Raw genomic sequence first — 15,692 nt, forward strand, 5'->3', positions numbered from 1 at the left:
TGCACAAAAAAGAGAGAGAGAGAAAAGAAATGTGCGTCCGACCGTTGGCTACCTGGCCGGCTACAAAGAGCCCGAGTGCTGTGTCGGGGTCCGCCCGCCCAGCCGTCTGAAGAAGAAAAAGAAGAAGACAAGGTAGTTGCCGAAAGATCCGGGCCGACTGCTCAGCAGTCGGCCCGAATCTTGGGGGCTACACCCAGCGGGTGCGCTGACGCGCCCCGCAAAAAAGAAGAAGACAAGGTAGTTGCCGGAAGATCTGGCCCGACTGCTCAGCAGTCGGCCCGAATCTCGGGGGCTACACCCAGCGGGTGCGCTGACGCGCCCCCGCGAGAAAGAAGACAAGGTAGTTGCCGGAAGATCCGGCCCGACTGCTCAGCAGTCGGCCCGAATCTCGGGGGCTACACCCAGCGGGTGCGCTGATGCGCCCCCGCGAGAAAGAAGACAAGGTAGTTGCCGGAAGATCCGGCCCGACTGCTCAGCAGTCAGCCCGAATCTCGGGGGCTACACCCAGCGGGTGCGCTGACGCGCCCCCGCGAGAGAAAAGACAAAGTAGTTGCCGGGAGATCTGGCCCGACTGCTCAGCAGTCGGCCCGAATCTCGGGGGCTACACCCAGCGGGTGCGCTGACGCGCCCCCACGAAGATTGCAGACAAGAGAAAAATTCTGTCCGGCCGCCAGCAGCCGGCAGAAGAGGAAAAGAAGAAAAAGGGCGTTGCAAGACGCCTCGCCGCCTGGCCGGTCGAGCCTGACCGGCCGGGACCCCCCTTCGAGCACCCGGGGGCTCGAAGGCTGCACCCAGCGGGTACGCCGACGCGCTCCGCGAGCGCCGAGTCGCGTCGGCTGTCTCCGACGACCGCAACCGTCAAACCGTTGTGATGAAGAGTCCTAATCCGGTCGCCGGTTTATATGGCTACTGTGAAAAACAATGGCACTGTTGAGCCGCTTTAAGGCTTCATGTAATAGGATAGCTGAAACTTTGTTTATCTGCCATGCCATCGAGCATGCTTCATAGCCCTTTGTGACAATCTGTGCCGCCCTTCAGGATATATTTTATGCATAGTCTATGATGACTTGCCTTCCTGGGTACAAAAAACTTAAAAGTGTCTAGCGGTTTACCGCTAAACATGTCATAATATCCAAGAAGTATATAGTACTTGAGCTGAATAATCAAGTGTTTGTACAAAAAAATAATGCACAGAACATACCTCATTGAGTGAGCAAACGTGTATACAGCAAAGGTGTTTAACACCAACCCAATATGTTTGATAATTTCATCTTCATAATGCTGGTCTATCTATTAAACCGGACTGGTACACCTACCGGATTTTCTTCATAACACTGGTGATTTAGTCAAACCATACCGGGTCAGTGACCACCGATTTATAACTGATCATGAGCCAACAGCTGGTGGTTGGAAAGCAAGCCAGATCAAGGATGTCGGTTTATCAAAAAATACTTATGATTGTCAACAAACAAAATTCAAATAGGAAAATATGCGAGGCTTTTTACGAGCTGCCAGGCTCTAAATCGAGGCTTTTCATGGGCTGCCAGGGCTCTGAGTTAAACCATTTAACAAAGCCTTTTAAGATGGGCCTCCAATTAACCAATCACCGTTTTAACTATGACAAGTTCAGGGTCTGTAAAAGATTGACATGTCAAACGTTCGATGGGTCATGCCAGGATTACCTGGATAGGAGTGTCTTACTTGATGAAGGCAGGTTAACCCGGGGTTTTAGGTGAATACACCAGGCTTCCAAGCCGTGGCTTGATAGCCAATTACGAGGGTCCTTTCAAACTCTTTGTTGCTTTGCAAAAAAGAGCCCCCAAATAACTTTGTCAACGATACTCAGCGTGTGCCTATGTTTGAAGTGTACAATACTCTCTTTGGCTCCACAAATTTTTCCTTGTGTGGCTGAAATGCCTATCAAGAGGTGTAGCTGTGGTTCAAAGATGACCAAGCCCCCTAGTGATTTTGTTTATCTTTATGCAGTTGCTAAATCCGGTTTAACAAAGAATCCACTTTGCCCATTAACTTGTAAAAGCACACATATGATATAAGAAAGAATAGATACCCCGCTTATAATGGAGGCTCCTGTTTATTATATGGTATATACACTGTCATAAATATGTACAGGTGAAAAAGCCTATGGCTTGAAGTATAGTAAGGCCGAAGGAGAGGTATGTTCCATGGCCGCTTTGTCTCCTCCTCCGATTGACGTGAGTCTTCATGCTCTCGAACATCAATGAGGTAGTAGGATCCATTGTGCAGATTTTTGCTGACCACAAAGGGTCCTTCCCAAGGGGGGATAACTTATGCATATCAGTCTGATCCTGGATGAGCCGGAGCACCAAATCACCTTCTTGAAAGGTTCTAGTTTTAACCCGACGGCTGTGATAACGTCGAAGATCTTGTTGATAAATCGCCGAACGCGCTGCTGCAAGATCCCGCTCTTCATCCAACAGGTCCAGAGAATCCTGACGTGCCGTCTCATTATCAGCTTCAACATAAGCTGCCACACGGGGCGAATCGTGACGGATGTCACTAGGAAGAACCGCCTCTGCTCCATAAACCATGAAGAAAGGCGTGTAACCCGTAGACCTATTGGGTGTGGTGTTGATGCTCCATAACACAGAAGGTAGCTCCTCGACCCAACAACCCGGCGTCCGCTTTAAGGGAACCATAAGCCTTGGTTTGATACCCCGCAGAATTTCTTGACTTGCCCTTTCCGCTTGACCATTAGATTGGGGGTGAGCCACTGATGCTAGATCAAGCCGGATGTGCTCACGTTGACAGAATTCTTCCATCTCTCCTTTTGACAAGTTAGTGCCATTATCTGTTATAATGCTATGTGGAAAGCCAAACCAGAATATCACCTTTTTGATGAATTGAACCGCTGTGGCTGCATCACACTTGCTGACTGGCTCTGCCTCTACCCATTTAGTGAATTTATCAACTGCTACTAACAGATGGGTCTTCTTGTCCTTGGAGCGCTTGAAGGGTCCAACCATATCCAGCCCCCAAGTGGCAAACGGCCATGTAATTGGAATCATCTGCAACTCTTGAGCCGGAACGTGCGCACGGCGGGCAAACTTTTGACATCCATCACATCTTTTGACTAAATCCTCCGCATCAGCATGCGCCGTCAACCAGTAAAAACCATGGCGAAAAGCTTTAGCAACCAATGACTTTGAACCGACGTGATGACCGCAATCCCCTTCATGAATTTCTCGCAAAATCTCACAACCTTCTTGAGGAGAAACGCATCGTTGAATCGCTCCTGAAACACTGTAATGATGTAACTCCCCGTTGAGTATGGTCATGGACTTGGAACGCCGGATTATCTGTCGAGCCAACGTTTCCTCAGCTGGTAACTCGCCCCGGTTCATGTAATCTAGATATGGGATCGTCCAATCCGGTATGGCATGCAAAGCTGCCACCAATTGAGCCTCCGGATCAGGAACAGCCAAATCTTCTTAGGTTGGTTTGTTGACTGACGGATTGTGCAACACATCAAGAAAGACATTGGGCGGAACCGGTTTACGTTGGGAACCAAGACTACTTAAAGCGTCTGCCGCTTCATTCTTCCGCCGGTCTATATGGTCCACCTGATAACCTTTAAAGTGACCGGCCACTATGTCCACCTCTCGCCGATATGCAGCTATGAGTGGGTCCTTAGAATCCCATGTGCCAGACACTTGCTGAGCCACTAGATCTGAATCGCCGAAGCACTTAACCCGGCTCAAATTCATCTCTTTAGCCATCCGAAGACCGTGGAGTAAAGCCTCATATTGAACTGCATTGTTTGTACAAGGGAACATCAAACGGAGGACATAACAAAACTTATCACCTCGTGGGGAAGTTAATATGACTCCAGCCCCCGAACCCTCTAGCTGTCTAGACCCATCAAAATGAATAGTCCAATATGTATTATCTGGTTCTCCTTAGGTGCCTGTAACTCCGTCCAATCATTGATGAAATCTACGAGTGCCTGGGACTTGATCGCCGTGCGGGGTATATATCTGAGCCCGTGGGGTCCAAGATCAATGGACCACTTGGCAATCCGGCCAGTTGCCTCTCTGTTTTGAATGATGTCACCCAGAGGAGCTGAACTGACTACTATGATAGGATGGCCCTGAAAATAGTGTTTGAGCTTCCGGCTTGCCATAAACACCCCATACACCAGTTTCTGCCAATGAGGATACCTCTGCTTTGACTCAATGAGCACCTCACTGATATAATAAACCGGCCGTTGAACTAGATACTCTTTGCCAGGCTCTTTGCGCTCTACCATAATGGCTACGCTGACAGCCCGGGCATTAGCAGCCACATATAATAATAAGGGCTCTTTATCGATCGGTGCTGCCAGCACGGGCGGTTCCACGAGCTGTTTCTTCAGATCTTCAAACGCCTTATCAGCTGCTTCACTCAGACAAAGTTATCCGTTTTCTTGAGCATCTGATATAAGGGAATGGCCTTCTCTCCAAGGCGGCTGATAAACCGGCTCAAGGCTGTAATCCGGCCGGCCAGATGTTGCACATCATTAATACACGCCGGTTTAGCCAAGGACGTAATCGCTGCAATCTTTTCCGGATTAGACTCAATGCCTCGGTTTGAAACCAGAAAGCCTAAGAGCTTGCCTGCCGGGACACCGAAAACACACTTCTTCGGATTGAGCATCATCTTGTAGACCCGGAGATTGTCAAAAGTTTCCCGTAGATCATCTATCAAAGTATCTTCCTTTCTGGATTTAACCACAATATCATCTACATACACGTGGACATTGCACCCAATTTTCTTATGAAGGCAATTCTGAACACATCGCTGGTAAGTTTCCTGGGCACTCTTGAGTCCAAAGGGCATGGAAACATAGCAGAAGGCTCCAAAGGGAGTTATAAAGGCTGTCTTCTCCTGGTCCTTAACTGCCATTTTGATCTGATGATAACCAGAGTAAGCATCCAAAAAAAACAAACGGTCACAACCCGCCGTAGCATCAATTATCTGATCAATGCGAGGGAGAGCAAAGGGGTCTGCAGGGCAAGCCTTGTTTAAATCTATGTAGTCCACACACATGCGCCAAGTGCCTTTTTTCTTAAGAACCAGCACTGGATTGGCTAACCACTCTGGATGAAAAACTTCAACAATAAACCCAGCAGCCAACAAACGGGCGACCTCTTCACCTATAGCCTTGCGCCTTTCCTTGTTGAAGCGGCAGAGGAACTGTCGGACCGGTTTGAATTTTGGATCAATGTTGAGTGTGTGCTCAGCGAGTTCTCTCGGTACACCTGGCATGTCAGAAGGTTTCCATGCAAAGATGTCCTGATTCTCACGGATGAACTCGATGAGCGTGCTTTCCTATTTGGGATCCATGTTAGCGCTGATGCTGAACTGTTTGGATGAATCGCCAGGGACAAAGTCAACCATCTTAGTGTCTATAGCTGATTTGAACTTCAATGTTGGATCATGTTCCGTGCTTGGCTTTTTTAAGGAGGTCATGCCTTCCGGATCAACTTGCTCCTTATAGAATGTTAACTCCTCCATGGCACAAACCGACTCAGCATAAGCCGCATCGCCTTCTTCACACTCCAAAGCAATCTTTCTACTTCCATGTACTGTGATAGTCCCCTTATGACCTGGCATTTTAAGCTGCAGGTAAACATAACATGGACTTGCCATAAACTTAGCATAAACCGGCCGCCCAAACAGAGCGTGGTACGGACTTTTGATCTTCACCACCTCAAATGTCACTGTTTCTGACCTTGAATCGTAGTCATCTCCAAAAGCTACCTCCAAAGCTATCTTACCAACAGGATATGCAGACTTACCAGGCACCACACCATGAAATACCGTATTCGACGGTTTAAGATCCTTATCTGGCAACCCCATACGGCGGAATGTATCATAATACAAAATATTGATACTACTTCCCCCATCCATGAGCACTTTAGTGAACTTGTATCCCCCAACTTGAGGGGCTACCACCAAGGCCAAATGACCTGGATTATCAACCCGGGGCGGGTGATCCTCTCTACTCCACAAAATAGGTTGCTCCGACCAGCGTAAATACTGAGGTATTGCCGGCTCAACAGAGTTGACTACCCTTTTGTGAAGCTTCTGATCACGTTTTCACAAACTAGTAGTGAAGACATGATATTGCCCGCTATTCAACTGTTTGGGATTGCTCTGATAACCCGACTGCTGCTGCTGCTGACTCCCCTGATGGTTGTAACCTCCTTGGTTGCCTTGGTGTCCTTGATTGATGTGTGCAGTTTGATTGCCTGGAAACCCTGAACCGGAACCACCGCCTCCGTAACCCGGCCCGTGGAAACCTCCTCCTGAACCGCCAGGCGGGCCATTGTCATATTGGAACATATTGGAATTCTTGAAATCCCGCATGATATAACAATCTTTCTAGAGATGTGATGCCGGTTTCTCCTTTGATCCATGCTTTGGACAGGGCTGATTTAACAAACGCTCCAAATTGTTGCCTGGACCTCCACCCCTCTGGGACTGCTTGCCTTTACGGCGCTGGCCATTCTCCTGCGCGTTGGTATTTGCGACAAAGTCCAAACCACTGTCGGCCTTGCGCTTACCAGCATTTCCATGGCCTGCCGGATTGTGTTGCTGGCCTTTGGCATTGCCTGTCTTCTTACCCTTCTCCGGTTTGTCCTCCTCTGAATCCGGATCCTTGGTATTATCTGAATCGGCGTATTTAACCAAAGCAGCCATGAGTGTTGACATGTCATTGCAGTGATGTTTGAGCCTTCCCAACTTTTGTTTCAACGGTTTGAAACAGCAATTACCCTCTAACGTTAACACTGCGGTGTCTGCGTTGATACGATCTGACGAATGCAAAATCGCCGAGACCCGTTTGACCCAATGGGTCGTGGACTCCCCTTCCTCTTGGACACAAGCGGCCAGATCTACAATTGACATCGGCTGCTTACACGTATCCTTGAAGTTCTAGATAAACTGGTGCTTCAATTCGGCCCATGATCCAATAGAGTTGGTCAGCAAGCTCTTCAACCAAGTGCGAGTTGTTCCTTCCAACATCATGGTGAAATATTTAGCACACACCGCCTCGTCCACATCTAACATCTCCATTTCCATCTCATAGCTCTCCACCCACGCCTCTGGTTGCAAATCGGTGGTATAATTTGGTACCTTACGAGGTCCCTTGAAATCCTTGGGTAGTCGCACATTACGCAAAGCAGGAGATAAACACGATACCCCTAAGGAACTGAACATCGCCCCTGGCTCCACGGAGGCAGTGGGGTGAACCAGAGTATGCTGTCATGCCTCGTGTCGAGCTGTCAACTCGGCCTCTCGATGTGCGCGACCATGATCCACAACATCTTGTGCATTAGCACCTCCCCCAGCCGGGTTGTTCCCTCGTGGCGAATTTCAGCGGCGTGCACTACTGGACACGGCCGGTTCGTCTTCCACATGTCTGCTATAACTCCGGCTTGGGCGGGGAGTGGAGTGAATCCTCTCACGGCTATGTGAATATGCTTGCTGTTGATTTAGTGTTGTCTGAAGGAGATCCCTGGCCCGTCGTGCTTCCACTGCCACTGGTGACTCGCCATCGATTGGGAGGGCCGCCAGGCATGACGCAACGGCCACAATGTTGTCCAATGGGTTGGAATAATGTTCGGGCGGCGTTGATGGTACAATGTTGTTCTGGCGAGGCAGGTCCATCGTGCGCGGTTGAACCGGCGCTCCTGCTCCCGGCGCCCCCGCCTGGTTGAGTGTGGGTTGGTTACCAGCTCCTGCGCCTGGCGTGTTGAAAAGATTATGCGGCTCATAAACCGACGGGAGACGTGATCGGTACCTTCTTCTCATGACTTCCTCTGAAGCATTCTGATCCAGTCTAATCCGGTAAGCCTGTGCTTCCAACTCGGCCCGCTCCGTAGCCATCCTGGCATTCTCTGCTGCCAGGTCCACCTTGTCCTGGGCTATCTGATCTTTCACCTTTGCAATCTCCGCATCGTGCTGATCCCTGGCTGCTGTGTCTACCTCCGCGGACATCAATGTTTCCAGAGCGTCGAACAAATCAGATAAGACTTGGGCCGGAGGTGGCGCCAAGCTTCCTGACCCTGCTGGTGTGGCTGTTGTTGAACCGGAGAGCATCGCTGCGACGGTAGATGAATGAGGCGCCGATTGTGTGCCGGCCATGAAGATGGCGGCCCAGTTTGGTAGACCGGGGGAATCCGGAATACTGTTGCCCTCGGATCCTCCCTCAATCCGGCCGTCCTGCAACTGGTAAAGCGATTCGGTTTCTCCAAAAGACTCGTCATCAGAGCAGACTATGGTTTCTCCTTCGTACACCGGTCCGTCCTCATGCCCTGATCCATGGATGACACCTACGAAAACATGCCTTGCCTCGGGCTGAACCGGCGAAGGACTTGCACGCCGAGCCATTTCGATGATGTCGGTGTAGACGTCCGGCTCGGGGGCCGGTTCGCCGATCTTACCGATGAAGATGTGAATCCCACCAAAGGGGACCTGGTACCCGTATTCGATTGAATCGGCCTCGGGACCCCATCCCGCGTTGTCAATGTAGAGCTTGCCGCGGCGACTCTTCGTCATCCGGCCCACAGCGTATCCCTTAAGTCCATCGAAGCTACCCTTCAAGAACTCGAAACCATTATGCGATAGCCCCACGGTGGGCGCCAACTGTCGTGGGTTTGTCACGACAGATGTCCTTGTGAAAGGACTTAGTTGTGGAGCCATCGCAACGGGTTAGCTTAAAGGGGTTAAACCGGACAAGGGGACATGGGAGTTTATACTAGTTCGGCCCCTTCGATGAAGGTAAAAGCCTACTTCTAGTTGTGATTGGTATTGCTAGGGTTTGAAGGCCAGGGAGCGAATTCGCTTTGTCTGGCTTTCGAGTTGTTGTTGTCTGTCCCTAAACCTCGGCCGGGTCATCCCTTTATATACATAGGTTGACGCCCGCCGGGCTATAGAGTCCCGAAGCCGGTTTATAAATGTATCCGGTTCATCCTCTCTCTTTCTATCTTACTATACAAGTTACATGACTAGGCCGGTTTACATTTACATACTGTAACTCGCCTTTGGGCCCTCCGTAAAGCGCTAGCATCTTTACGTCTTCATGGGCTTCTAATCTTCAAGGAGTCAACCTGGCTACATAAGGCCGGTTTAGCTCCAGTAGTAATATCCCCAACAGGCGAGAAGGGCGTGTTTTGAACTATAGTGGGCGCGAGCGATTTCGGGCGAGGAGAGCGTGTTTTGAAATAGTGGGCGTGAGCTATTTCGGGCGAGGAGAGCGTGTTTTGCCGACCATGGTTTATGAATTATTCGGCACATGTCATTTCGGCCAAGGAGAAGGCGGTCTTGGATGAAGTTACGAACCTACCCTCGATGTACAACGGGCTAATTGATGCGTGTCCCACATAGGACGGTAATTTCGCGTCTCCCATTTATTTGCTCGGGCGAATTCCACCGAGCAAAGAGGATGTTTAACGGTTCGTTCAAATTTTGGGAGAACGAGCATCCACGTCTACCTTACCAACTCGATTCGGATCAAATTTTGAAATATTAGCTTGCCACTTCTTTTTTAGATGGAGAGATGATGCTCGGGAGTAATGTGTTTTTACATGCTCGTTGCTAGCGATTTACTATATGACAAATAGTTGACCCACTCGAAAACGCGAATCAAACCCAAAATGAAATATCTCGATTCAATGAAATAGCTCGTTCAGTAGGTCAAAATAGTGAACTAAATCCAAAATTGAACACCTCAGTCGAGTAGCATGTTGTACAGTATTATAGTACTCCATGAACATGTTGAAAGTCAAATTAATGAACTTGTTTTATATACGCATATATCCGTTCATGTGTGGATTACAGACAACATGTTCTCCAATTTAAATATTTGAATGCAAGTTTATATCGAAACATGGTTTATATCAGTCTTTGATGCATAAAACGCGACCTCCCCCTCTCCCGGACTCCTGTTCTCTCTCTCTCTCTCTCTCTCTCTCTCTCTCTCTCGCCGACAATCTTCAATTCTGTCGCACGCATCCGACACAAAAACCTTGTACATCCCTCTCCCTTTCTCTCCATCTCTCTCTCTCTCTTTGTGTGTGTGTGGGGGGGGGTCTTTCTAGTTCGCATGCATATATACACCATCTATAGGTCTCTCTCGCACACTATGTATGATACTCTAGCTAGTCCAAGCTAGATATCTTGGGTGCACTCATCATACGCACACAGATTCCTTGGCTCTTTGCCTGTAACTCTCTCACGCACCACTATGTCGTCTCGGAGCTCTTCCCCCCTCTCTCAAACTCTCGATCCACCTGGGTCACACATACACATGCATATCTCACTCGCACTCGATAGGCCCATCTAAAACTCTATCTGTCCCCCTCGTTCTCTCTCCATCTCACATGCACAGACACACAATCTCATGCCCAGCTAGCCAAGTATGATGGTCTCTCACCCAATTGTAGGCACACGCAGTCCCCCCTATATGTATATGACTAGCTAATCTTAGTCTCCATCACAAACATGTGCATGGTCTATCTCAATTTCTCTCGGGGCATCTTTCTATCGCACACGCACTCCCTCGATCTCCCACCCATATAGTCCCCTCACGATCTCGACGTGATCTCTCTATCACAAACACACCCTCTCTCCCTCCTCATGCATCCATGCCATCCATGTGTCCCTCTCAACCTTTGTTCCTTGTTGGACACACCTCTATTGGACATGTGCTACAGGGGTGTCTCTCTCCGTTGCAAACAATCACACACTAGCTATCTTCGTGTATCTCCTCGCCTCGCTTTTCCATCTAGGAGATGCATGCGTGATATGTTCGCATAAGAAACGAAAAACACACACTCTCTAATTTATCGTTTGTTGTCACTTTCTCTTTCACACACATACTCTTTTTGCACACTTACTCATTCTCCTTCACACGCACTTGATCTGTCTCGACTGAGGCACTCTCCTCGGTCCTTAGCATATAGATTTACTGAAAAGTCAAACATCACAAAGTTTGACCAAGTACGTGGAGAAAAAGAATTACATCTAGTACGGCAAACATATGCCATTATATTCACCATGATATGTAGATTGGTATGATGTATCTTTGGTATTGTAGATATAAATAACATTTGCGTAAACCTGATCAAAGTTTCCAAAGTTTGACTTCTAAAAAATTAACATGCACTGCATTATCGAGCGGATGGAATATCTCTTTCCCCCTCTCAGCTATCTGACGCACCACTCAGCCTTATCGGGGCTCCTCAATCTCTCTCAAACTTTATTGGTCAGTTTGGTTCATGACCTGACCCTCATGCCTTGATGGCCGGTACTGCCTGGTGTGGACGTGAGATGTAAAATATTTCTGCCTGGCCAGGCTTGTGTGGTGCTGAAGCGTTTGGTTCATGCTTGGGCCAGGCAAAGCATCAACGTCCCATCAATCAATCCATGCATCAATTATTTAATGCTAATATCCATCCATTTTTCTGTTAGCCTTGTGTCCACACGACCAGGCACGACTAGGCGTTCGAAATGAGTCGCCTGGGCTAGGCTACTTGCAGTGTCTGGAGTTCAGCCAGGCTAATTAAAGTGCAAGGGAACCCAGGCCAGGCGGGCTTTCTTTTTCACAGGGTAGCAACCAAACAAGCGTGCATGAAATCCAGCCACAACCCCAGGCCAGGAAAAAGATGCTCAGGACGCAAGCCAAACTGGCCTTATATCTCCCTGGTTCACACATACACATGTCTCGCTCGCGCTATACATATAGACCCATCCAACACTCTCTGCCCTTGTTCTCTCTCCATGTGACATGCACCCCCCTAAGTACCATAATCCCCCAATCCATCATAGGCGCAAGCACTCCCCCCTCCTAAGTATGATTATCTCTTACTAGCCAACAGGAACACACGTATTGTCTCCTTCCATCCATACATCTATTTCGATATCTCTCGGGGCATCTTCTATCACACACACACCTTGTCCCTCGATCTCCCACCCATGTAGTCCATCACAATCTCCAGGGGATCTCTCTATGACAAACATACACTCTCTCCTCCCCATGTCTGCATTTTCTCCGTACGTCTCTCTCGACCTCTCTTCCTTGTTTGTCAGACCCCTCTTGGCCACGTGCTAGGGGTCTTGCTCTCTCGGTTCCAAACAACCACACACTATCTCCTCACCTTGCCTCCGTTGTCGAAGATGCATGTGTGATATGTTTGCATAAGACACACACGCTTTTTCTCTACTTTTATCGTGTGTTGTCCATGTCTCTTTCACACACGCACACACACTTTTTTCACTCTCTCTCTCTCTCTTGTTAGGGACTCTGTCACGCCCATAAGCATATGGATGTTTTGAAAAGTCAAACCTCAGAAACGTTTGACCAGGTATATGTGGAGAAAAACATTTACATCTGGAACGATCATTAGATTCATCACAACATGTACTTACTTCATACTATCATTTATCTTTGGTATTGTAGATATAAGTAATTTCTTTATAAACTTGGTCAAAGTTTCAAAAGTTTGACTTAAAAAAATGTTGGAACTACATTATCGAACGAAGGGAGTAGCTCTTTCTCTCTCTCTCTGCTATCTCTCACAGGCCTCCCCTCTCACTCAAGCTCTCTATACCGACGGATTATACGCTCACTGTGTCAGCGTATAGCTCCGTATATTGTTTAGTTGACCGGTTAACCAAACCACATGCTGCCTTGTCAGCTTGTGTTCTGTATCTTCGTGTGCTGGCCCATGTGGCAGTGGGTGAAAATAAGTAAACTAGAGGCCCATCTGACACGCGGTGAAGTAAACAAAGTTGAAACCACTCGGGGTAGCACCCCGCACGCTAGTAAATTGAGGGTGCATTGAGGACGAACTTCTTGCGTGCGAAGGACGCACTCGCGCACAATTCACCACTGCGCGGCGGCATGCATAGAAGAACGCACTCGCGCACACCCAGCACACAACACACACTAGCACACGTGTACACATCTAGGAGTAGAAGGCCGTGGAAAAATCTGGCGCGATGGCCGCTGCCGGAGCGGTCCACCCCCAATCTTGGTGTTTCGTGCAATGCACGGGCATCTACACATGGGAAATTATGTCGAACAGGGCTAGTTGTAAGCAGGCTAGCTCTACAGCCATGATGATAGTGACTGCAAACGGTGAGGCTGACTATGGTATGCTGAACACGGCGCCTATACTCAGGTGTCATCTCCGGCGCAGGGTCTTGTCACTTCATTGTGAGGAGCAGCACGTAATAATTTGACCAACGAGTAGTACAGTGCTAGTACTCCTACTACTACATTGGTGGTACTACTACTAGTACTAGTAGCACCACCGTCTGGATTTAGGAGTACTACCACGTCCACCGGCACCGAGGAACGTCTCCAGGTAGTATTGCTTGAGGCCGCCAGGGCGAGGGGCCGCATGGACGACAACTTCATCTCCTTGTTTGACGAGGTCCTCGTCGGTTTCCTCGACAAGTTCACCGTCGTCAAGAAGCTTGCAGACGACTATGACGGAAGCCTCTAGCTGACGCGCCCAGGCTCTACAATGCCCGCCACCCTCAGTGACCACTATGGTAACAACCTCTTCGACGCACTGGTGGCCCTGCGACTGCCCGCCATCGCGCCGGAGAATGTCCACCTCGAGGTCGCGCTCGCCGCGCAGCGCCTGGCGTAGCAAGACACCATCGACATAATCACCCATGTCTACGCGCAAATCATCCACAAGGACTACTACATGCAAGAGGAGGACGATAGGATGCTAGCCTTCTTGGAGCGCAGGGCAACATTGGACGGCACTGTTCAGAAGCACGTTGAGCTCGCCGCCAACGCCGCTGCTCCTCACACATCGGTTGGTGACCCGGCGCACTAGGGCGTGAGGATGTCGTTGAACATTGATGGATCCGTATGTACTTTTATCTTTCCGTCAAATCCATGTAGTAGTATATGATACTACAGTAATTATCTTACCTTTCGCATGAACTTCATAATTTTCGTACGTACTCCATGCATGAACGGTGCTAGAACCAAACTTCTCATTACTCTAGGCAAAATCGTTATTTTCTATCTATCGGTCGCGCCATGGAGCAGAACCAAATTTTACAAGTTACGAGTTCAAAAGGAAAAGCCTGCCGTGTTCGTGTCGCACCCCCACACGGTTGGTCCGGCACGCCGGTCAAGCGGGAATGCGTGCAATGTTGCATTTTCACTTACAAGTGGGACTGCAGTTGAGCAAACCGACTATTGGCAAACCCCCACCCCGCCCACCGCGTGATGGCTGAGAAAACAGGAGGGAGAAGAGATGGTTGTAGCACGGACTCCAAGAAAATTGGTGTCGGATGGGACTCGGTGTGGGTGGCGTGTCCCGTACTGCTAGACGTGAATGCTACTGAGTTATGGCCCATGCCACCCCACTATATCGAGCCTATATCGAGGTACGTAGAACAAATTTCCTGCAGTCCGTGCTCAACCCTCCTCTATCTCTCTTCTCAGCCAGCCAGCGGATGCGCGGAGCCCATCGTCTGTTTGCTCACATGCGGCCCCACATGTCAGTGAAAACGCAAGAGGACCCACTGAACCTGCACATCTTTCACCTCGACGTGCTGGTGATGAAAAACAAATCCAATAAATATCTTCGGTGGCCGCTTTTGGAGTTACTCAAGAGTAGTAAGATTCTATTTACAGTTTAACCCAAGATGCACATCTCGTGGCTTCAACTACCGCTCTATTTTCTCTCATGACATGACCTGGATGCTGGATGTCCCACGTGTCGGCAAAAGGAGGAAGAACCCGACCAAATCTTCAGTTCTGCTCTCGGATTAGACTAGTTGTGCTAACTTAAAATTTTTATTGTGTACTCCCTCCGTTCCAAAATATTTGACTTCCATTTGTCCAAAAATGGATGTACCTATATACTAAGACATGTCTAGATACATATATATTTTGACAAATAGAAGGCATGTATTGTGCAACGGAGGGAGTAGAATGGATGCAAGTTTTTGTATTGGGAAGAAGAGGACATCCATATATTGATAGATCGCAATTTAGTAGATGTTCTATCACTTTTAGCTAGCACAGACGCAAGATCGAGCCTCCGCAGATCAACAATGAATGCATCGAGAAGGCACTAATCCAACTTACAGGAGTAGTAAAATGTATTCTTCTAGTTCTTGTTTTCTTTGGTCTTGATTTTCTAGTCAAAATTATCGTTGGAGTCCGTACAAAACGGACGTGCGTTTGGGGTCGTGCGTTGGAGTTGGCCTTACAAGTGGGACCGCAGTTATGGAAACCGACTATCAGCAAACCCCCACCTCACCCGCCATGCGATGGCTGAAGAAAGAGAAACGACGAGGGCGAGGGGACTCCAAGAAATAATATGGTGTCAGATGGATGTCGTGGTGGTGGCGTGTGCCATACTCCTGGAGGTGAATGCTTGTTCTGGCAAATGCCACCCTACTACTCCCTACTACTTACTCCTACTATATAGTACTAGTATCGAGGATTCGAGGTGCTGGTTACGTACAGCGAACACATTAACATATGGCTACAGTAAAAACAGCCGCCCGACGCGCGAAGCATCTGAAGCTAGTACAAATAGCGTACTACTATTGTTGATTGGCCTCATCCGATAACTTGTTGCAATGCATGTACAATTATGTATTCGGAAAATATTATTTTGCCTCGT

This window comes from Triticum urartu, chromosome 4A, assembly GCF_056163025.1.
Source record: "Triticum urartu cultivar PI428250 chromosome 4A, HENAU_Tu73, whole genome shotgun sequence".
Lineage (NCBI taxonomy): Eukaryota > Viridiplantae > Streptophyta > Magnoliopsida > Poales > Poaceae > Triticum > Triticum urartu.